Source organism: Chionomys nivalis, chromosome 17 (assembly GCF_950005125.1).
Source record: "Chionomys nivalis chromosome 17, mChiNiv1.1, whole genome shotgun sequence".
Taxonomy (NCBI): domain Eukaryota; kingdom Metazoa; phylum Chordata; class Mammalia; order Rodentia; family Cricetidae; genus Chionomys; species Chionomys nivalis.
In genome coordinates, this window is record NC_080102.1 from 61,833,142 (window position 1) to 61,856,545 (window position 23,404).

Sequence of the window (23,404 nt, forward strand, 5' to 3'; positions counted from 1 at the left end):
TCTAACAGTGCTTTCACAACTAGCAAACAACTGCTTGTCTTGACAAAGAAACGCATGTGCGTTTCTTACTAAAGCTTTCGTGAAATTAATAAACTTCCGAAAGAATGGGATTATCTTTCAAAGTAAAGCTTGTACTGAGAGAAGCAACACTGAACTCAGTTCTAACAGTGCTATCACACGTAGCAAACAACTGCTTGTCTTGACAAAAAACGCATGTGCGTATCTTACTAAAGCTTTCGTGAAATTAATAAACTTCCGAAAGAACGCGATTATCTTTCAAAGGAAAGCTTGTACTGAGAAAAGCAACACTGATCTCAGTTCTAACAGTGCTTTCACACGTAGCAAACAACTGTTTGTCTTGACCAAGTAACGCATGGGCGTTTCTTACTAATGCTTTCGAGAAATTAATAAACTTAAGAAAGAAGGCGATTATCTTTCAAAGTAAAGCTAGTACTGAGAAAAGCAACACTGATCTCAGGTGTAACAGTGCTTTCACACGTAGCAAACAACTTCTTGATTTACGAAGAAACGCATGTGCGTTTCTTATTAAGCTTTCTTGAAATTAATGAACTTTCGAAAGAACGCGATTATCTTTCAAATTAAAGGTAGTACTGAGAGAAGCAACACTGATCTCAGTTCTAACAGTGCTTTCGCACGTAGCAAACAACTGCTTGTCTTTACAAAGAAACGCATGTGCGTATCTTACTGAAGCTATCGTGAAATTAATAAACTTTCGAAAGAACGCGATTATCTTTCAAGGGAAAGCTTGTACTGAGAAAAGCCACACTGATCTCAGTTCTAACAGTGCTTTCACACTTAGCAAACAACTGCTTGTCTTGACCAAGTAACGCATGTGCGTTTCTTACTAATGCTTTGGAGAAATTAATAAACTTCCAAAAGAACGCGATTATCTTTCAAAGTAAAGCTTGTACTGAGAGAAGAAACACTGATCTCAGTTTTAACAGTGCTTTCACACGTAGCAAACAACTGCTTGTCTTGACAAAAAACGCATGTGCGTATCTTACTGAAGCTATCGTGAAATTAATAAACTTCCGAAAGAACGCGATTATCTTTCAAGGGAAAAGTGTACTAAGAAAAGCAACACTGATCTCAGTTCTAACAGTGCTTTCACACGTAGCAAACAACTGCTTGTCTTGACAAAAAACGCATGTGCGTTTCTTACTAAAGCTTTCTTGAAATTAATAAACTTCCGAAAGAACGCAATTATCTTCAAAGTAAAGCTAGTACTGAGAAAAGCAACACTGATCTCAGTTCTAACAGTGCTTTCACACGTAGCAAACAAGTGCTTGTCTTGACCAAGAAACGCATGTGCGTTTCTTACTAAAGCTTTCGTGAAATTAATAAACATCTGAAAGAACGCTATTATCTTTCAAAGGAAAGCTAGTACTGAGAAAAGCAATACTGATCTCAGTTCTATCAGTGCTTTCACACGTAGCAAACAAGTGCTTGTCTTGACCAAGTAACGCATGTGCGTTTCTTACTAATGCTTTCGAGAAATTACTAAACTTCCGAAAGAACGCGATTATCTTTCAAAGTAAAGCTTGTACTGAGAAAAGCAACACTGATCTCAGTTCTAACAGTGCTTTCACACGTAGCAAACAAGTGCTTGTCTTTACAAAGAAACGCATGTGCATTTCTTACTTAAGCTTTCGTGAAATTAATAAACTTCCGAACGAACGCGATTACTTTCAAAGTAAAGCTTGTACTGAGAAAAGCAACACTGATCTCAGTTCTAACAGTGCTTTCACACGTAGCAAAAACTGCTTGTCTTTACAAAGAAACGCATGTGCGTTTCTTACTAAAGCTTTCTTGAAATTAATGAACTTTCGAAAGAACGCAATTATCTTTAAAAGTAAAGCTAGTACTGAGAAAAGCAACACTGATCTCAGTTCTAACAGTGCTTTCACACGTAGCAAACAAGTGCTTGTCTTGACCAAGAAACACATTTGCGTTTCTTACTAAAGGTTTCGTGAAATTAATAAACTTCCGAAAGAACGCGATTATCTTTCAAAGTAAAGCTTGTACTGAGAAAAGCAACACTGATCTCAGTTCTAACAGTGCTTTCAAACGTAGCAAACAAGTGCTTCTCTTGACCAAGAAACGCATGTGCGTTTCTTACTAAAGCTTTTGTTAAATTAATAAACTTTCGAAAGAACGCGATTATCTTTCAAAGTAAAGCTAGTACTGAGAAAAGCAACACTGATCTCAGTTCTAACAGTGCTTTCACACGTAGCAAACAACTGCTTGTCTTTACAAAGAAACGCATGTGCGTTTCTTACTAAAGCTTTCGTGAAATTAATAAACTTCCGAAAGAATGCGATTATCTTTCAAACTAAAGCTAGTACTGAGAAAAGCAACACTGATCTCAGTTCTAACAATGCTTTCACACGTAGCAAACCAGTGATTGTCTTGAAAAAGAAACGCATGTGCGTTTCTTACTAAAGCTTTTGTGAAATTAATAAACTTTCGAAAGAAAGCGATTATCTTTCAAAGTAAAGCTAGTACTGAGAAAAGCAACACTGATCTCAGTTCTAACAGTGCTTTCACACGTAGCAAACAACTGCTTGTCTGTACAAAGAAATGTGCGTTTCTTACTAAAGCTTTCGTGAAATTAATAAACTTCCGAAAGAACGCGATTATCTTTCAAAGGAAAGCTTGTACTTAGAAAAGCAACACTGATCTCAGTTCTAACAGTGCTTTCACACGTAGCAAACAAGTGCTTGTCTTTACAAAGAAACGCATTGCCTTTCTTACTTAAGCTTTCGTGAAATTAATAAATTTCCGAAAGAACGCGATTATCTTTCAAAGAAAAGCTTGTACTGAGAAAAGCAACACTGATCTCAGTTCTAACAGTGCTTTCACACGTAGCAAACAAGTGCTTGTCTTGACAAAGAAACGCATGTGCGTTTCTTACTAAAGCTTTCGTGAAATTAATAACCTTGCGAAAGAAGGCGATAATCTTTCAAAGGAAAGCTTGTACTGAGAAAAGCAACACTGATGTCAGTTCTAACAGTGCTTTCACAAGTAGCAAACAACTGCTTGTCTTTACAAAGAAACGCATGTGCGTTTCTTACTAAAGCTTTCGTGAAATTAATAAACTTCCGAAAGAACGCGATTATCTTTCAAAGTAAAGCTTGTACTGAGAAAAGCAACACTTATCTCAGTTCTAACAGTGCTTTCACACGTAGCAAACAACTGCTTGTCTTGACCAAGAAACGCATGTGCGTTTCTTACTAAAGCTTTCGTGAAATTAATAGACTTCCAAAAGAATGGGATTATCTTTCAAAGGAAAGCTTGTACTGAGAAAAGCAACACTGATCTCAGTTTTAACAGTGCTTTCACACATATCAAACAACTGTTTGTCTTTACAAAGAAACGCATGTGCGTTTCTTACTAATGCTTGCGAGAAATTAATAATCTTCCGAAAGAACGCGATTATCTTTCAAAGGAAAGCTTGTACTGAGAAAAGTAACACTGATCTCAGTTCTAACAGTGCTTTCACCCGTCGCAAACAAGTGCTTGTCTTTACAAAGAAACGCATGTGCGTTTCTTACTAAAATTTTCGTGAAATTAATAAACTTTTGAAAGAACGCGATTATCTTTCAAAGTAAAGCTTGTACTGAGAAAAGCAACACTGATCTCAGTTCTAACAGTGCTTTCACACGTAGCAAACAACGGCTTGTCTTGACAAAGAAACGCATATGCGTTTCTTACTAAAGCTTCCGTGAAATTAATAAACTTCCGATAGAACGCGATTATCTTTCAAAGTAAAGCTTGTACTGAGAAAAGCAACACTGATCACAGGTCTAACAGTGCTTTCACACGTAGCAAACAATTGCTTGTCTTGACAAAGAAACGCATGTGCGTTTCTTACTAAAGCTTTCGTGAAATTAATAACCTTCCGAAAGAAGGCGATAATCTTTCAAAGGAAAGCTTTTACTGAGAAAAGCAACACTGATGTCAGTTCTAACAGTGCTTTCACAAGTAGCAAACAACTGCTTGTCTTTACAAAGAAACAAATGTGCGTTTCTTACTAAATCTTTTGGGAAATTAATAAACTTCCAAAAGAACGCGATTATCTTTCAAGGGAAAGCTTGTACTGAGAAAAGCCACACTGATCTCAGTTCTAACAGTGCTTTCACACGTAGCAAACAACTGCTTGTCTTGACCAAGTAACGCATGTGCGTTTCTTACTAATGCTTTCATGAAATTAATAAACTTCCGAAAGAACGCGATTATCTTTCAAAGTAAAGCTTGTCCTGAGAAAAGCAACACTGATCTAAGTTCTAACAGTGCTTTCACCTGTCGCAAACAAGTGCTTGTCTTTACAATGAAACGCATGTGCGTTTCTTACTAAAGTTTTCGTGAAATTAATAAACTTCCGATAGAACGCGATTATCTTTCAAAGTAAAGCTTGTACTGAGAAAAGCAACACTGATCTCAGTTCTAACAGTGCTTTCGCACGTAGCAAACAAGTGCTTGTCTTTACAAGAAACGCATGTGCATTTCTTACTTAAGCTTTCGTGAAATTAATAAACTTCCGAACGAACGTGATTATCTTTCTAAGTAAAGCTTGTACTGAGAAAAGCAACACTGATCTCAGTTCTAACAGTGCTTTCACACGTAGCAAAAACTGCTTGTCTTTACAAAGAAACGCATGTGCGTTTCTTACTAAAGCTTTCTTGAAATTAATGAACTTTCGAAAGAACGCAATTATCTTTAAAAGTAAAGCTAGTACTGAGAAAAGCAACACTGATCTCAGTTCTAACAGTGCTTTCACACGTAGCAAACAAGTGCTTGTCTTGACCAAGAAACACATGTGTGTTTCTTACTAAAGGTTTCGTGAAATTAATAAACTTCCGAAAGAACGCGATTATCTTTCAAAGTAAAGCTTGTACTGAGAAAAGCAACACTGATCTCAGTTCTAACAGTGCTTGCACACGTAGCAAACAACTGCTTGTCTTTACAAAGAAACGCATGTGCGTTTCTTACTAAAGCTTTCGTGAAAATAATAAACTTCCGAAAGAACTCGATTATCTTTCAAAGTAAAGCTTGTACTGAGAAAAGCAACACTGATCTCAGTTCTAACAGTGCTTTCAAACGTAGCAAACAAGTGCTTCTCTTGACCAAGAAATGCATGTGCGTTTCTTACTAAAGCTTTTGTTAAATTAATAAACTTTCGAAAGAACGCGATTATCTTTCAAAGTAAAGCTAGTACTGAGAAAAGCAACACTGATCTCAGTTCTAACAGTGCTTTCACACGTAGCAAACAACTGCTTGTCTTTACAAAGAAACGCATGTGCGTTTCTTACTAAAGCTTTCGTGAAATTAATAAACTTCCGAAAGAATGCGATTATCTTTCAAACTAAAGCTAGTACTGAGAAAAGCAACACTGATCTCAGTTCTAACAGTGCTTTCACACGTAGCAAACAAGTGCTTGTCTTGACCAAGAAACGCATGAGCGTTTCTTACTAAAGCTTTTGTGAAATTGATAAACTTTCGAAAGAAAGCGATTATCTTTCAAAGTAAAGCTAGTACTGAGAAAAGCAACACTGATCTCAGTTCTAACAGTGCTTTAACACGTAGCAAACAACTGCTTGTCTGTACAAAGAAATGTGCGTTTCTTACTAAAGCTTTCGTGAAATTAATAAACTTCCGAAAGAACGCGATTATCTTTCAAAGGAAAGCTTGTACTGAGAAAAGCAACACTGATCTCAGTTCTAACAGTGCTTTCACACGTAGCAAACAAGTGCTTGTCTTTACAAAGAAACGCATTGCCTTTCTTACTTAAGCTTTCGTGAAATTAATAAATTTCCGAAAGAACGCGATTATCTTTCAAAGAAAAGCTTGTACTGAGAAAAGCAACACTGATCTCAGTTCTAACAGTGCTTGCACACGTAGCAAACCAGTGCTTGTTTTGACAAAGAAACGCATGTGCGTTTCTTACTAAAGCTTTCGTGAAATTAATAACCTTGCGAAAGAAGGCGATAATCTTTCAAAGGAAAGCTTGTACTGAGAAAAGCAACACTGATGTCAGTTCTAACAGTGCTTTCACAAGTAGCAAACAACTGCTTGTCTTTACAAAGAAACGCATGTGCGTTTCTTACTAAAGCTTTCGTGAAATTAATAAACTTCCGAAAGAACGCGATTATCTTTCAAAGTAAAGCTTGTACTGAGAAAAGCAACACTTATCTCAGTTCTAACAGTGCTTTCACACGTAGCAAACAACTGCTTGTCTTGACCAAGAAACGCATGTGCGTTTCTTACTAAAGCTTTCGTGAAATTAATAGACTTCCAAAAGAATGGGATTATCTTTCAAAGGAAAGCTTGTACTGAGAAAAGTAACACTGATCTCAGTTCTAACAGTGCTTTCACACATATCAAACAACTGCTTGTCTTTACAAAGAAACGCATGTGCGTTTCTTACTAATGCTTTCGAGAAATTAATAATCTTCCGAAAGAACGCGATTATCTTTCAAAGCAAAGCTTGTACTGAGAAAAGTAACACTGATCTCAGTTCTAACAGTGCTTTCACCCGTCACAAACAAGTGCTTGTCTTTACAAAGAAACGCATGTGCGTTTCTTACTAAAATTTTCGTGAAATTAATAAACTTTTGAAAGAACGCGATTATCTTTCAAAGTAAAGCTTGTACTGAGAAAAGCAACACTGATCTCAGTTCTAACAGTGCTTTCACACGTAGCAAACAACGGCTTGTCTTGACAAAGAAACGCATATGCGTTTCTTACTAAAGCTTTCGTGAAATTAATAAACTTCCGATAGAACGCGATTATCTTTCAAAGTAAAGCTTGTACTGAGAAAAGCAACACTGATCACAGTTCTAACAGTGCTTTCACACGTAGCAAACAATTGCTTGTCTTGACAAAGAAACGCATGTGCGTTTCTTACTAAAGCTTTAGTGAAATTAATAACCTTCCGAAAGAAGGCGATAATCTTTCAAAGGAAAGCTTGTACTGAGAAAAGCAACACTGATGTCAGTTCTAACAGTGCTTTCACAAGTAGCAAACAACTGCTTGTCTTTACAAAGAAACGCATGTGCGTTTCTTACTAAAGCTTTCGTGAAATTAATAAACTTCCGAAAGAACGCGATTATCTTTCAAAGTAAAGCTTGTACTGAGAAAAGCAACACTTATCTCAGTTCGAACAGTGCTTTCACACGTAGCAAACAACTTCTTGTCTTGACCAAGAAACGCATGTGCGTTTCTTACTAAAGCTTTCGTGAAATTAATAAACTTCCGAAAGAACGCGATTATCTTTCAAAGGAAAGCTTGTACTGAGAAAAGCAACACTGATCTCAGTTCTAACACTGCTTTCACACGTAGCAAACAACTGTTTGTCTTGACCAAGTAACGCATGGGCGTTTCTACTAATGCTTTCGAGAAATTAATAAACTTAAGAAAGAACGCGATTATCTTTCAAAGTAAAGCTTGTACTGAGAAAAGCAACACTGATCTCAGTTCTAACAGTGCTTTCATACGTAGCAAACAACTGCTTGTCTTTCCAAAGAAACGCATATGCCTTTCTTACTTAAGCTTTTGTGAAATTAATAAACTTCCGAAAGAATGCGATTAACTTTCAAAGGAAAAGTGTACTAAGAAAAGCAACACTGATCTCAGTTCTAACAGTGCTTTCACACGTAGCAAACAACTGCTTGTCTTGACAAAGAAACGCATGTGCGTTTCTTACTAAAGCTTTCTTGAAATTAATAAACTTCCGAACGAACGCGATTATCTTTCAAAGTAAAGCTTGTACTGAGAAAAGCAACACTGATCTCAGTTCTAACAGTGCTTTCACACGTAGCAAACCAGTGCTTGTCTATACAAAGAAACGCATGTGCATTTCTTACTTAAGCTTTCGTGAAATTAATAAACTTCCGAACGAACGCGATTATCTTTCAAAGTAAAGCTTTTACTGAGAAAAGCAACACTGATCTCAGTTCTAACAGTGCTTTCACACGTAGCAAAAACTGCTTGTCTTTACAAAGAAACGCATGTGCGTTTCTTACTAAAGCTTTCTTGAAATTAATGAACTTTCGAAAGAACGCAATTATCTTTAAAAGTAAAGCTAGTACTGAGAAAAGCAACACTGATCTCAGTTCTAACAGTGCTTTCACACGTAGCAAACAAGTGCTTGTCTTGACCAAGAAACACATGTGCGTTTCTTACTAAAGGTTTCGTGAAATTAATAAACTTCCGAAAGAACGCGATTATCTTTCAAAGGAAAGCTTGTACTGAGAAAAGCAACACTGATCTCAGTTCTAACAGTGCTTGCACACGTAGCAAACAACTGCTTGTCTTTACAAAGAAACGCATGTGCGTTTCTTACTAAAGCTTTCGTGAAAATAATAAACTTCCGAAAGAACGCGATTATCTTTCAAAGTAAAGCTTGTACTGAGAAAAGCAACACTGATCTCAGTTCTAACAGTGCTTTCAAACGTAGCAAACAAGTGCTTCTCTTGACCAAGAAACGCATGTGCGTTTCTTACTAAAGCTTTTGTTAAATTAATAAACTTTCGAAAGAACGCGATTATCTTTCAAAGTAAGGCTAGTACTGAGAAAAGCAACACTGATCTCAGTTCTAACAGTGCTTTCACACGTAGCAAACAACTGCTTGTCTTTACAAAGAAACGCATGTGCGTTTCTTACTAAAGCTTTCGTGAAATTAATAAACTTCCGAAAGAATGCGATTATCTTTCAAACTAAAGCTAGTACTGAGAAAAGCAACACTGATCTCAGTTCTAACAGTGCTTTCACACGTAGCAAACCAGTGCTTGTCTTGACCAAGAAACGCATGTGCGTTTCTTACTAAAGCTTTTGTGAAATTAATAAACTTTCGAAAGAAAGCGATTATCTTTCAAAGTAAAGCTAGTACTGAGAAAAGCAACTCTGATCTCAGTTCTAACAGTGCTTTCACACGTAGCAAACAACTGCTTGTCTGTACAAAGAAATGTGCGTTTCTTACTAAAGCTTTCATGAAATTAATAAACTTCCGAAAGAACGCGATTATCTTTCAAAGGAAAGCTTGTACTGAGAAAAGCAACACTGATCTCAGTTCTAACAGTGCTTTCACACGTAGCAAACAAGTGCTTGTCTTTACAAAGAAACGCATTGCCTTTCTTACTTAAGCTTTCGTGAAATTAATAAATTTCCGAAAGAACGCGATTATCTTTCAAAGAAAAGCTTGTACTGAGAAAAGCAACACTGATCTCAGTTCTAACAGTGCTTTCACACGTAGCAAACAAGTGCTTGTCTTGACAAAGAAACGCATGTGCATTTCTTACTAAAGCTTTCGTGAAATTAATAACCTTGCGAAAGAAGGCGATAATCTTTCAAAGGAAAGCTTGTACTGAGAAAAGCAACACTGATGTCAGTTCTAACAGTGCTTTCACAAGTAGCAAACAACTGCTTGTCTTTACAAAGAAACGCATGTGCGTTTCTTACTAAAGCTTTCGTGAAATTAATAAACTTCCGAAAGAACGCGATTATCTTTCAAAGTAAAGCGTGTACTGAGAAAAGCAACACTTATCTCAGTTCTAACAGTGCTTTCACACGTAGCAAACAACTGCTTGTCTTGACCAAGAAACGCATGTGCGTTTCTTACTAAAGCTTTCGTGAAATTAATAGACTTCCAAAAGAATGGGATTATCTTTCAAAGGAAAGCTTGTACTGAGAAAAGCAACACTGATCTCAGTTCTAACAGTGCTTTCACACATATCAAACAACTGCTTGTTTTTACAAAGAAACGCATGTGCGTTTCTTACTAATGCTTTCGAGAAATTAATAATCTTCCGAAAGAACGCGATTATCTTTCAAAGCAAAGCTTGTACTGAGAAAAGTAACACTGATCTCAGTTCTAACAGTGCTTTCACCCGTCGCAAACAAGTGCTTGTCTTTACAAAGAAACGCATGTGCGTTTCTTACTAAAATTTTCGTGAAATTAATAAACTTTTGAAAGAACGCGATTATCTTTCAAAGTAAAGCTTGTACTGAGAAAAGCAACACTGATCTCAGTTCTAACAGTGCTTTCACACGTAGCAAACAACGGCTTGTCTTGACAAAGAAACGCATATGCGTTTCTTACTAAAGCTTTCGTGAAATTAATAAACTTCCGAAAGAACGCGATTATCTTTCAAAGTAAAGCTTGTACTGAGAAAAGCAACACTGATCACAGTTCTAACAGTGCTTTCACACGTAGCAAACAATTGCTTGTCTTGACAAAGAAACGCATGTGCGTTTCTTACTAAAGCTTTCGTGAAATTAATAACCTTCCGAAAGAAGGCGATAATCTTTCAAAGGAAAGCTTGTACTGAGAAAAGCAACACTGATGTCAGTTCTAACAGTGCTTTCACAAGTAGCAAACAACTGCTTGTCTTTACAAAGAAACGCATGTGCGTTTCTTACTAAATCTTTTGTGAAATTAATAAACTTCCGAAAGAACGCGATTATCTTTCAAGGGAAAGCTTGTACTGAGAAAAGCCACACTGATCTCAGTTCTAACAGTGCTTTCACACGTAGCAAACAACTGCTTGTCTTGACAAAAAACGCATGTGCGTATCTTACTAAAGCTTTCGTGAAATTAATAAACTTCCGAAAGAACGCGATTATCTTTCAAAGGAAAGCTTGTACTGAGAAAAGCAACACTGATCTCAGTTCTAACACTGCTTTCACACGTAGCAAACAACTGTTTGTCTTGACCAAGTAACGCATGGGCGTTTCTACTAATGCTTTCGAGAAATTAATAAACTTAAGAAAGAACGCGATTATCTTTCAAAGTAAAGCTTGTACTGAGAAAAGCAACACTGATCTCAGTTCTAACAGTGCTTTCATACGTAGCAAACAACTGCTTGTCTTTCCAAAGAAATGCATATGCCTTTCTTACTTAAGCTTTTGTGAAATTAATAAACTTCCGAAAGAATGCGATTAACTTTCAAAGGAAAAGTGTACTAAGAAAAGCAACACTGATCTCAGTTCTAACAGTGCTTTCACACGTAGCAAACAACTGCTTGTCTTGACAAAGAAACGCATGTGCGTTTCTTACTAAAGCTTTCTTGAAATTAATAAACTTCCGAACGAACGCGATTATCTTTCAAAGTAAAGCTTGTACTGAGAAAAGCAACACTGATCTCAGTTCTAACAGTGCTTTCACACGTAGCAAACAAGTGCTTGTCTTTACAAAGAAACGCATGTGCATTTCTTACTTAAGCTTTCGTGAAATTAATAAACTTCCGAACGAACGCGATTATCTTTCAAAGTAAAGCTTTTACTGAGAAAAGCAACACTGATCTCAGTTCTAACAGTGCTTTCACACGTAGCAAAAACTGCTTGTCTTTACAAAGAAACGCATGTGCGTTTCTTACTAAAGCTTTCTTGAAATTAATGAACTTTCGAAAGAACGCAATTATCTTTAAAAGTAAAGCTAGTACTGAGAAAAGCAACACTGATCTCAGTTCTAACAGTGCTTTCACACGTAGCAAACAAGTGCTTGTCTTGACCAAGAAACACATGTGCGTTTCTTACTAAAGGTTTCGTGAAATTAATAAACTTCCGAAAGAACGCGATTATCTTTCAAAGGAAAGCTTGTACTGAGAAAAGCAACACTGATCTCAGTTCTAACAGTGCTTGCACACGTAGCAAACAACTGCTTGTCTTCACAAAGAAACGCATGTGCGTTTCTTACTAAAGCTTTCGTGAAAATAATAAACTTCCGAAAGAACGCGATTATCTTTCAAAGTAAAGCTTGTACTGAGAAAAGCAACACTGATCTCAGTTCTAACAGTGCTTTCAAACGTAGCAAACAAGTGCTTCTCTTGACCAAGAAACGCATGTGCGTTTCTTACTAAAGCTTTTGTTAAATTAATAAACTTTCGAAAGAACGCGATTATCTTTCAAAGTAAGGCTAGTACTGAGAAAATCAACACTGATCTCAGTTCTAACAGTGCTTTCACACGTAGCAAAAAACTGCTTGTCTTTACAAAGAAACGCATGTGCGTTTCTTACTAAAGCTTTCGTGAAATTAATAAACTTCCGAAAGAATGCGATTATCTTTCAAACTAAAGCTAGTACTGAGAAAAGCAACACTGATCTCAGTTCTAACAGTGCTTTCACACGTAGCAAACCAGTGCTTGTCTTGACCAAGAAACGCATGTGCGTTTCTTACTAAAGCTTTTGTGAAATTAATAAACTTTCGAAAGAAAGCGATTATCTTTCAAAGTAAAGCTAGTACTGAGAAAAGCAACACTGATCTCAGTTCTAACAGTGCTTTCACACGTAGCAAACAACTGCTTGTCTGTACAAAGAAATGTGCGTTTCTTACTAAAGCTTTCATGAAATTAATAAACTTCCGAAAGAACGCGATTATCTTTCAAAGGAAAGCTTGTACTGAGAAAAGCAACACTGATCTCAGTTCTAACAGTGCTTTCACACGTAGCAAACAAGTGCTTGTCTTTACAAAGAAACGCATTGCCTTTCTTACTTAAGCTTTCGTGAAATTAATAAATTTCCGAAAGAACGCGATTATCTTTCAAAGAAAAGCTTGTACTGAGAAAAGCAACACTGATCTCAGTTCTAACAGTGCTTTCACACGTAGCAAACAAGTGCTTGTCTTGACAAAGAAACGCATGTGCATTTCTTACTAAAGCTTTCGTGAAATTAATAACCTTGCGAAAGAAGGCGATAATCTTTCAAAGGAAAGCTTGTACTGAGAAAAGCAACACTGATGTCAGTTCTAACAGTGCTTTCACAAGTAGCAAACAACTGCTTGTCTTTACAAAGAAACGCATGTGCGTTTCTTACTAAAGCTTTCGTGAAATTAATAAACTTCCGAAAGAACGCGATTATCTTTCAAAGTAAAGCGTGTACTGAGAAAAGCAACACTTATCTCAGTTCTAACAGTGCTTTCACACGTAGCAAACAACTGCTTGTCTTGACCAAGAAACGCATGTGCGTTTCTTACTAAAGCTTTCGTGAAATTAATAGACTTCCAAAAGAATGGGATTATCTTTCAAAGGAAAGCTTGTACTGAGAAAAGCAACACTGATCTCAGTTCTAACAGTGCTTTCACACATATCAAACAACTGCTTGTTTTTACAAAGAAACGCATGTGCGTTTCTTACTAATGCTTTCGAGAAATTAATAATCTTCCGAAAGAACGCGATTATCTTTCAAAGCAAAGCTTGTACTGAGAAAAGTAACACTGATCTCAGTTCTAACAGTGCTTTCACCCGTCGCAAACAAGTGCTTGTCTTTACAAAGAAACGCATGTGCGTTTCTTACTAAAATTTTCGTGAAATTAATAAACTTTTGAAAGAACGCGATTATCTTTCAAAGTAAAGCTTGTACTGAGAAAAGCAACACTGATCTCAGTTCTAACAGTGCTTTCACACGTAGCAAACAACGGCTTGTCTTGACAAAGAAACGCATATGCGTTTCTTACTAAAGCTTTCGTGAAATTAATAAACTTCCGATAGAACGCGATTATCTTTCAAAGTAAAGCTTGTACTGAGAAAAGCAACACTGATCACAGTTCTAACAGTGCTTTCACACGTAGCAAACAATTGCTTGTCTTGACAAAGAAACGCATGTGCGTTTCTTACTAAAGCTTTCGTGAAATTAATAACCTTCCGAAAGAAGGCGATAATCTTTCAAAGGAAAGCTTGTACTGAGAAAAGCAACACTGATGTCAGTTCTAACAGTGCTTTCACAAGTAGCAAACAACTGCTTGTCTTTACAAAGAAACGCATGTGCGTTTCTTACTAAATCTTTTGTGAAATTAATAAACTTCCGAAAGAACGCGATTATCTTTCAAGGGAAAGCTTGTACTGAGAAAAGCCACACTGATCTCAGTTCTAACAGTGCTTTCACACGTAGCAAACAACTGCTTGTCTTGACCAAGTAACGCATGTGCGTTTCTTACTAATGCTTTGGAGAAATTAATAAACTTCCAAAAGAACGCGATTATCTTTCAAAGTAAAGCTTGTCCTGAGAAAAGCAACACTGATCTAAGTTCTAACAGCGCTTTCACCTGTCGCAAACAAGTGCTTGTCTTTACAAAGAAACGCATGTGCGTTTCTTACTAAAGTTTTCGTGAAATTAATAAACTTCCGATAGAACGTGATTATCTTTCAAAGTAAAGCTTGTACTGAGAAAAGCAACACTGATCTCAGTTCTAACAGTGCTTTCACACGTAGCAAAAACTGCTTGTCTTGACAAAGAAACGCATGTGCGTTTCTTACTAATGCTTTCGAGAAATTAATAAACTTCCGAAAGAACGCGATTATCTTTCAAAGTACAGCTTGTACTGAGAAAAGCAACACTGATCTCAGTTCTAACAGTGCTTTCACAAGTAGCAAACAAGTGCTTGTCTTTACAAAGAAACGCATGTGCATTTCTTACTTAAGCTTTCGTGAAATTAATAAACTTCCGAACGAACGCGATTATCTTTCAAAGTAAAGCTTGTACTGAGAAAAGCAACACTGATCTCAGTTCTAACAGTGCTTTCACACGTAGCAAAAACTGCTTGTCTTTACAAAGAAACGCATATGCGTTTCTTACTAAAGCTTTCTTGAAATTAATGAACTTACGAAAGAACGCAATTATCTTTAAAAGTAAAGCTAGTACTGAGAAAAGCAACACTGATCTCAGTTCTAACAGTGCTTTCACACGTAGCAAACAAGTGCTTGTCTTGACCAAGAAACACATGTGCGTTTCTTACTAAAGCTTTCTTGAAATTAATAAACTTCCGAAAGAACGCGATTATCTTTCAAAGTAAAGCTTGTACTGAGAAAAGCAACACTGATCTCAGTTCTAACAGTGCTTGCACACGTAGCAAACAACTGCTTGTCTTTACAAAGAAACGCATGTGCGTTTCTTACTAAAGCTTTCGTGAAAATAATAAACTTCCGAAAGAACGCGATTATCTTTCAAAGTAAAGCTTGTACTGAGAAAAGCAACACTGATCTCAGTTCTAACAGTGCTTTCAAACGTAGCAAACAAGTGCTTCTCTTGACCAAGAAACGCATGTGCGTTTCTTACTAAAGCTTTTGTTAAATTAATAAACTTTCGAAAGAACGCGATTATCTTTCAAAGTAAAGCTAGTACTGAGAAAAGCAACACTGATCTCAGTTCTAACAGTGCTTTCACACGTAGCAAACAACTGCTTGTCTTTACAAAGAAACGCATGTGCGTTTCTTACTAAAGCTTTCGTGAAATTAATAAACTTCCGAAAGAATGCGATTATCTTTCAAACTAAAGCTAGTACTGAGAAAAGCAACACTGATCTCAGTTCTAACAGTGCTTTCACACGTAGCAAACCAGTGCTTGTCTTGACCAAGAAACGCATGTGCGTTTCTTACTAAAGCTTTTGTGAAATTAATAAACTTTCGAAAGAAAGCGATTATCTTTCAAAGTAAAGCTAGTACTGAGAAAACCAACACTGATCTCAGTTCTAACAGTGCTTTCACACGTAGCAAACAACTGCTTGTCTGTACAAAGAATTGTGCGTTTCTTACTAAAGCTTTCGTGAAATTAATAAACTTCCGAAAGAACGCGATTATCTTTCAAAGGAAAGCTTGTACTGAGAAAAGCAACACTGATCTCAGTTCTAACAGTGCTTTCACACGTAGCAAACAAGTGCTTGTCTTTACAAAGAAACGCATTGCCTTTCTTACTTAAGCTTTCGTGAAATTAATAAATTTCCGAAAGAACGCGATTATCTTTCAAAGAAAAGCTTGTACTGAGAAAAGCAACACTGATCTCAGTTCTAACAGTGCTTTCACACGTAGCAAACAAGTGCTTGTCTTGACAAAGAAACGCATGTGCGTTTCTTACAAAAGCTTTCGTGAAATTAATAACCTTGCGAAAGAAGGTGATAATCTTTCAAAGGAAAGCTTGTACTGAGAAAAGCAACACTGATGTCAGTTCTAACAGTGCTTTCACAAGTAGCAAACAACTGCTTGTCTTTACAAAGAAACGCATGTGCGTTTCTTGCTAAAGCTTTCGTGAAATTAATAAACTTCCGAAAGAACGCGATTATCTTTCAAAGTAAAGCTTGTACTGAGAAAAGCAACACTTATCTCAGTTCTAACAGTGCTTTCACACGAAGCAAACAACTGCTTGTCTTGACCAAGAAACGCATGTGCGTTTCTTACTAAAGCTTTCGTGAAATTAATAGACTTCCAAAAGAATGGGATTATCTTTCAAAGGAAAGCTTGTACTGAGAAAAGCAACACTGATCTCAGTTCTAACAGTGCTTTCACACATATCAAACAACTGCTTGTCTTTACAAAGAAACGCATGTGCGTTTCTTACTAATGCTTTCGAGAAATTAATAATCTTCCGAAAGAACGCGATTATCTTTCAAAGCAAAGCTTGTACTGAGAAAAGTAACACTGATCTCAGTTCTAACAGTGCTTTCACCCGTCGCAAACAAGTGCTTGTCTTTACAAAGAAACGCATGTGCGTTTCTTACTAAAATTTTCGTGAAATTAATAAACTTTTGAAAGAACGCGATTATCTTTCAAAGTAAAGCTTGTACTGAAAAAAGCAACACTGATCTCAGTTCTAACAGTGCTTTCACACGTAGCAAACAACGGCTTGTCTTGACAAAGAAACGCATATGCGTTTCTTACTAAAGCTTTCGTGAAATTAATAAACTTCCGATAGAACGCGATTATCTTTCAAAGTAAAGCTTGTACTGAGAAAAGCAACACTGATCACAGTTCTAACAGTGCTTTCACACGTAGCAAACAATTGCTTGTCTTGACAAAGAAACGCATGTGCGTTTCTTACTAAAGCTTTCGTGAAATTAATAACCTTCCGAAAGAAGGCGATAATCTTTCAAAGGAAAGCTTGTACTGAGAAAAGCAACACTGATGTCAGTTCTAACAGTGCTTTCACACATATCAAACAACTGCTTGTCTTCACAAAGAAACGCGTATGCCTTTCTTACTTAAGCTTTGGTGAAATTAATAAACTTCCGAAAGAATGCGATTATCTTTCTAAGGAAAAGTGTACTCAGAAAAGCAACACTGATCTCAGTTCTAACAGTGCTATCACACGTAGCAAACAACTGCTTGTCTTGACAAAGAAACGCATGCGCGTTTCTTACTAAAGCTTCCTTCAAAGTAATAAACTTTCGAAAGAACGCGATTATCTTCAAAGTAAAGCTAGTACTGAGAAAAGCAACACTGATCTCAGTTCTAACAGTGCTTTCACACGTAGCAAACAAGTGCTTGTCTTGACCAAGAAACGCATGTGCGTTTCTTACTAAAGCTTTGGTGAAATTAATAAACTTCCGAAAGAACGCGATTATCTTTCAAAGTAAAGCTAGTACTGAGAAAAGCAACACTGATCTCAGTTCTAACAGTGCTTTCAGACGTAGCAAACAAGTGCTTGTCTTGACCAAGAAAGGCATGTGCGTTTCTTACTAAAGCTTTCGTGAAATTAATAAACTTTCGAAAGAACGCGATTATCTTTCAAACTAAAGCTAGTACTGAGAAAAGCAGAACTGATCTCAGTTCTACCAGTGCTTTCACACGTGGCAAACAAGTGCTTGTCTTGACAAAGAAACGCATGTGCGTTTCTTACTAAAGCTTTCATGAAATTAATAAACTTTCGAAAGAACGCGATTATCTTTCAAAGTAAAGTACTGAGAAAAGCAACACTGATCTCAGTTCTAACAGTGCTTTCACACGTAGCAAACAACTGCTTGTCTTTACAAAGAAACGCATGTGCGTTTCTTACTAAAGCTTTCGTGAAATTAATAAACTTTCGAAAGAACGCGTTTATCTTTCAAAGTAAAGCTAGTAATGAGAAAAGCAACACTGATCTCAGTTCTATCAGTGCTTTCACACGTAGCTAAAAACTGCTTGTCTTTACAAAGAAACGCATGTGCGTTTCTTACTAAAGCTTTCGTGAAATTAATAAACTTCCGAAAGAACGCGATTATCTTTCAAACTAAAGCTAGTACTGAGAAAAGCAACACTGATCTCAGTTCTAACAGTGCTTTCACACGTAGCAAACAAGTGCTTGTCTTGACCAAGAAACGCATGTGCGTTTCTTACTAAAGCTTTCGTGAAATTAATAAACTTCCGAAAGAACGCGATTATCTTTCAAAGTAAAGCTTGTACTGAGAAAAGCAACACTGATCTCAGTTCTAACAGTGCTTTCACACGTAGCAAACAACGGCTTGTCTTGACAAAGAAACGCATATGCGTTTCTTACTAAAGCTTTCGTGAAATTAATAAACTTCCGATAGAACGCGATTATCTTTCAAAGTAAAGCTTGTACTGAGAAAAGCAACACTGATCTCAGTTCTAACAGTGCTTTCATACGTAGCAAACGAACTGCCTGTCTTTCCAAAGAAACGCATATGCCTTTCTTACTTAAGCTTTGGTGAAATTAATAAACTTCCGTAAGAATGCGATTATCTTTCAAAGAAAAAGTGTACTCAGAAAAGCAACACTGATCTCAGTTCTAACAGTGCTTTCACACGTAGCAAACAAGTGCTTGTCTTGACCAAGAAACGCATGTGCGTTTCTTACTAAAGCTTTCGTGAAATTAATAAACTTCCGAAAGAACGCTATTATCTTTCAAAGGAAAGCTAGTACTGAGAAAAGCAACATTGATCTCAGTTCTATCAGTGCTTTCACACGTAGCAAACAAGTGCTTGACTTGACGAAGTAACGCATGTGCGTTTCTTACTAATGCTTTCGAGAAATTAATAAACTTCCGAAAGAACGCGATTATCTTTCAAAGTAAAGCTTGTACTGAGAAAAGCAACACTGATCTCAGTTCTAACAGTGCTTGCACAAGTAGCAAACAACTGCTTGTCTTTACAAAGAAACGCATGTGCGTTTCTTACTAAAGCTTTCTTGAAAATAATAAAATTCCGAAGGAACGCGATTATCTTTCAAAGTAAAGCTTGTACTGAGAAAAACAACACTGATCTCAGTTCTAACAGTGCTTTCACACGTAGCTAAAAACTGCTTGTCTTTACAAAGAAACGCATGTGCGTTTCTTACTAAAGCTTTCTTGAAATAATGAACTTTCGAAAGAACGTAATTATCTTTCAAAGTAAAGCTAGTACTGAGAAAAACAACACTGATCTCAGTTCTAACAGTGCTTTCAGACGTAGCAAACAAGTGCTTGTCTTGACCAAGAAACGCATGTGCGTTTCTTACTAAAGCTTTCGTGAAATTAATAAACTTTCGAAAGAACGCGATTATCTTTCAAACGAAAGCTAGTACTGAGAAAAGCAACACTGACCTCAGTTCTACCAGTGCTTTCACACGTAGCAAACAAGTGCTTGTCTTGACCAAGAAACGCATGTGCGTTTCTTACTAAAGCTTTCATGAAATTAATAAACTTTCGAAAGAACACGTTTATTTTTCAAAGTAAAGCTAGTACTGAGAAAAGCAACACTGATCTCAGTTCTATCAGTGCTTTCACACGTAGCAAAAAACTGCTTGTCTTTACAAAGAAACGCATGTGCGTTTCTTACTAAAGCTTTCGTGAAATTAATAAACTTCCGAAAGAACGCGATTATCTTTCAAACTAAAGCTAGTACTGAGAAAAGCAACACTGATCTCAGTTCTAACAGTGCTTTCACACGTAGCAAACAAGTGCTTGTATTGACCAAGAAACGGATGTGCGTTTCTTACTAAAGCTTTCGTGAAATTAATAAACTTTCGAAAGAAAGCGATTATCTTTCAAAATAAAGCTAGTACTGAGAAAAGCAATACTGATCTCAGTTCTAACAGTGCTTTCACACGTAGCAAACAACGGCTTGTCTTGACAAAGAAACGCATATGCGTTTCTTACTAAAGCTTTCGTGAAATTAATAAACTTCCGATAGAACGCGATTATCTTTCAAAGTAAAGCTTGTAATGAGAAAAGCAACACTGATCTCAGTTCTAACAGTGCTTTCATACGTAGCAAACGAACTGCCTGTCTTTCCAAAGAAACGCATATGCCTTTCTTACTTAAGCTTTGGTGAAATTAATAAACTTCCGAAAGAATGCGATTATCTTTCAAAGGAAAAGTGTACTCAGAAAAGCAACACTGATCTCAGTTCTAACAGTGCTTTCACACGTAGCAAACAACTGCTTGTCTTGACAAAGAAACGCATGTGCGTTTCTTACTAAAGCTTCCTTGAAATTAATAAACTTTCGAAAGAACGCGATTATCTTCAAAGTAAAGCGAGTACTGAGAAAAGCAACACTGATCTCAGTTCTAACAGTGCTTTCACACGTATCAAACAAGTGCTTGTCTTGACCAAGAAACGCATGTGCGTTTCTTACTAAAGCTTTCGTGAAATTAATAAACTTCCGAAAGAACGCTATTATCTTTCAAAGGAAAGCTAGTACTGAGAAAAGCAACATTGATCTCAGTTCTATCAGTGCTTTCACACGTAGCAAACAAGTGCTTGACTTGACCAAGTAACGCATGTGCGTTTCTTACTAATGCTTTCGAGAAATTAATAAACTTCCGAAAGAACGCGATTATCTTTCAAAGTAAAGCTTGTACTGAGAAAAGCAACACTGATCTCAGTTCTAACAGTGCTTGCACAAGTAGCAAACAACTGCTTGTCTTTACAAAGAAACGCATGTGCGTTTCTTACTAAAGCTTTCGTGAAATTAATAAACTTCCGAAAGAACGCGATTATCATTCAAAGTAAAGCTTGTACTGAGAAAAGCAACACTGATCTCAGTTCTAACAGTGCTTTCACACGTAGCTAAAAACTGCTTGTCTTGACAAAGAAACGCATGTGCGTTTCTTACTAAAGCTTTCTTGAAATTAATGAACTTTCGAAAGAACGCAATTATCTTTCAAAGTAAAGCTAGTACTGAGAAAAACAACACTGATCTCAGTCCTAACAGTGCTTTCAGACGTAGCAAACAAGTGCTTGTCTTGACCAAGAAACGCATGTGCGTTTCTTACTAAAGCTTTCGTGAAATTAATAAACTTCCGAAAGACAGCGATTATCTTTCAAACTAAAGCTAGTACTGAGAAAAGCAACACTGACCTCAGTTCTACCAGTGCTTTCACACGTAGCAAACAAGTGCTTGTCTTGACCAAGAAACGCATGTGCGTTTCTTACTAAAGCTTTCATGAAATTAATAAACTTTCGAAAGAACACGTTTATTTTTCAAAGTAAAGCTAGTACTGAGAAAAGCAACACTGATCTCAGTTCTATCAGTGCTTTCACACGTAGCAAAAAACTGCTTGTCTTTACAAAGAAACGCATGTGCGTTTCTTACTAAAGCTTTCGTGAAATTAATAAACTTCCGAAAGAACGCGATTATCTTTCAAACTAAAGCTAGTACTGAGAAAAGCAACACTGATCTCAGTTCTAACAGTGCTTTCACACGTAGCAAACAAGTGCTTGTATTGACCAAGAAACGGATGTGCGTTTCTTACTAAAGCTTTCGTGAAATTAATAAACTTTCGAAAGAAAGCGATTATCTTCAAAGTAAAGCTAGTACTGAGAAAAGCAACACTGATCTCAGTTCTAACAGTGCTTTCACATGTAGCAAACAACTATTGTCTTGAAAAAGAAACGCATATGCGTTTCTTACTAAAGCTTTCGTGAAATTAATAAACTTCTGATAGAACGCGATTATCTTTCAAAGTAAAGCTTGTACTGAGAAAAGCAACACTGATCTCAGTTCTAACAGTGCTTTCATACGTAGCAAACAACTGCTTGTCTTGACAAAGAAACGCATGTGCGTTTCTTACTAAAGCTTTCGTGAAATTAATAAACTTTCGAAAGAACGCGATTATCTTCAAAGTAAAGCTAGTACTGAGAAAAGCAACACTGATCTCAGTTCTAACAGTGCTTTCACACGTAGCAAGCAAGTGCTTGTCTTTACAAAGAAACGCATTTGCCTTTCTTACTTAAGCTTTCGTGAAATTAATAAATTTCTGAAAGAACGCGATTATCTTTCAATGGAAAGCTTGTACTGAGAAAAGCAACACTGATCTCAGTTCTAACAGTGCTTTCACACGTAGCAAACAACGGCTTTTCTCGAAAAGAAACGCATATGCGTTTCTTACTAAAGCTTTCGTGAAATTAATAAACTTCCGATAGAACGCGATTATCTTGCAGAGTAAAGCTTGTACTGAGAAAAGCAACACTGATATCAGTTCTAACAGTGCTTTCATACGTAGCAAACAACTGCTTGTCTTTCCAAAGAAACGCATATGCCTTTCTTACTTAAGCTTTGGTGAAATTAATAAACTCCCGAAAGAATGCGATTATCTTTCAAAGGAAAGTGTACTCAGAAAAGCAACACTGATCTCAGTTCTTACAGTGCTGGCACATGTAGCAAACAAGTGCTTGTCTTTACAAAGAAAGGCATGTGCGTTTCTTACTAAAGCTTTCGTGAAATTAATAAACTTTCAAAAGAACGCGATTATCTTTCAAAGTAAAGCTTGTACTGAGAAAAGCAACACTGATCTCAGTTCTAACAATGCTTTCACACGTAGCAAACAACTGCTTGTCTTGACAAAGAAACGCATGTGCGTTTCTTACTAAAGCTTTCGTGAAATTAATAAACTTCCAAAAGAACGTGATTATCTTTCAAAGTAAAGCTTGTACTGAGTAAAGCAACACTGATCTCAGTTCTAACAGTGCTTTCACACATAGCAAACAACTGCTTGTCTTTACAAAGAAACCCATGTGCGTTTCTTACTAATGCATTCGAGAAATTAATAATCTTCCGAAAGAACGCGATTATCTTTCAAAGCAAAGCTTGTACTGAAAAGCAACACTGATCTCAGTTCTAACAGTGCTTTCACCCGTCGCAAACAAGTGCTTGTCTTTACAAAGAAACACATGTGCGTTTCTTACTAAAGTTTTCGTGAAATTAATAAACTTTCGAAAGAACGCGATTATCTTTCAAAGTAAAGCTTGTACTGAGAAAAGCAACACTGATCTCAGTTCTAACAGTGCTTTCACACGTAGCAAAGAACTGCTTGTCTTGACAAAGAAACGCATATGCGTTTCTTACTAAAGCTTTCGTGAAATTAATAAACTTCCGATAGAACGCGATTATCTTTCAAAGTAAAGCTTGTACTGAGAAAAGCAACACTGATCTCAGTTCTAACAGTGCTTTCACACGTAGCAAACAACTGCTTGTCTTTCCAAAGAAACGCATATGCCTTTCTTACTTAAGCTTTCGTGAAATCAATGAACCTCCGAAAGAATGCGATTATCTTTCAAAGGAAAAGTGTACTGAGAAAAGCAACACTGATCTCAGTTCTAACAGTTCTTTAACACGTAGCAAACAACTGCTTGTCTTGACAAAGAAACGCATGTGCGTTTCTTACTAAAGCTTTCTTGAAATTAATAAACTTTCGAAAGAAC